Source organism: Chrysochloris asiatica, unplaced genomic scaffold, assembly GCF_000296735.1.
Source record: "Chrysochloris asiatica unplaced genomic scaffold, ChrAsi1.0 scaffold00088, whole genome shotgun sequence".
Taxonomy (NCBI): domain Eukaryota; kingdom Metazoa; phylum Chordata; class Mammalia; order Afrosoricida; family Chrysochloridae; genus Chrysochloris; species Chrysochloris asiatica.
In genome coordinates, this window is record NW_006408606.1 from 2,645,452 (window position 1) to 2,646,990 (window position 1,539).

At 39.9% G+C, this 1,539-nt stretch overlaps 1 pseudogene; it reads right to left on the bottom strand.

Moving 5' to 3' along the window:
* Nucleotides 1-550: 550 nt before the first annotated feature.
* LOC102836720 overlaps nt 551-1,539 on the bottom strand; it is a 10,895-nt pseudogene continuing 9,906 nt past the window's right edge.

Below are 1,539 nucleotides of genomic sequence, written 5' to 3' on the forward strand. Positions count from 1 at the left end.
TACTCAAGTAAAGATAGACCTAAATTACAGTGACATTTTCCAGTCAAGTTTATTTTCCAATCCTCAGGTCTATTACTTACCTTTATATGCATCTTCTTAAAACACAACCTCTTTCTCATTGAGATCATGTGCAAGTATAATAAAATAATGCAAAAACACTTTTAAAAAAATTTTCCAGAAGTCTTTATTGGATAAGTTTAATACCCAGAGCTTTAAAAAAACACACAAACAAAAATATAGGAGCTCACACTGGCCAAAGGAAAAAGGCTATAGAACAGAAATGGTGTACCTACTAAATTTACTAATTTGAAAAAATATGAAGATCAGGACTGTTGTTCTTTCTCTGGCATGCTTTCTCTTTCAGGTGCTGGTATTCAGAGCTTGAAGTTAAATCTATCTGATAGATAGCTAAGAAAGATCAATGATGGGTGAAGTCCTTACTCTATGTTCCATAGATACTTTAAGTGAGTTGTTTTTATTTAAAAGAGATGGAAAGAACCAGCTTATCCCAAACAATCTTGTGAAAAGGGAGGGGCAGATAAAAAAGACTTTAAGAAGGAGAAGTAGTGAAAGGAAGCTTCTTGGGCATTACACCATTTGCAAGGTCACAACAGACACCCCAATGAAAGGCAGATCTTTTCTTCTCAGTTGATACTAGGTAATTGTTTGGAACATATATGTGCTGAGGCTTGGATTGGGGTTCTGCTCAACAAAGCATCTGCTCTCGGGCACCCCAGCATAATTCTTTCCTATGATCTTCACCAGGTAACCACATTAAGTCTCAGTCTCATTTGTATTCCAAGTATCCGGCTACCAGATCTATCTTGCCTGGGTTTCGGCTTAACTATTCTATCCTTGGCAGAATAAAGACTTGGGTCAGCTGGCAACAATCAGGTTTTGTTAATATGCTGGGGAACCCATTCTTTCTCTACGAAGATAGTATAGGAGTTGGTCTCTTTGAGTGAGTCTTTGGTATTCCTGTGGTAAATTAAAGTTTTGTGAAATTTCAACTGGGGATCTCCTCTCTTCAATGAACTAGATTCATAAGCCTTTGTCTTAAGTTCGACCATGTTTCACAGACTACTATCGACCTGGAGATGAGAGACAAGAGGAAGGGATGGTTTGTCTGATGTATGGTGAGACCTAGAGACTTCTGGTCCCATGGACAGTGATATAAGCCACACAGAACTAGAACTGAGAGTAAAGCGTCTAGCTGATATTAAGTGAGGGGCTGATGCAATGAAATACAGACGGGTCTCTTGTGATACAATAGTGAATAATTGTTATCAGGACAGATTGTGAGGGTTGGAAATGTAAAGGTAGATGTTTTATAGCAAGGCGGGGCATGATTAACTTTTCAGTCTAGGAGCGGAGGTCCCTAGGAACATCAAGAGAGAAGAGCAGAGACTGGGACCCTATCCAGAGAAGCAGCGATGCCTGAAATTGAGCCAGAAATGATGACGTGGATCAATGGAGAAGCTGGAGACTTAAGATCCAGAGAGGGAGAGCAACTGTGTGCTGAAGACCTGGGGGCACACG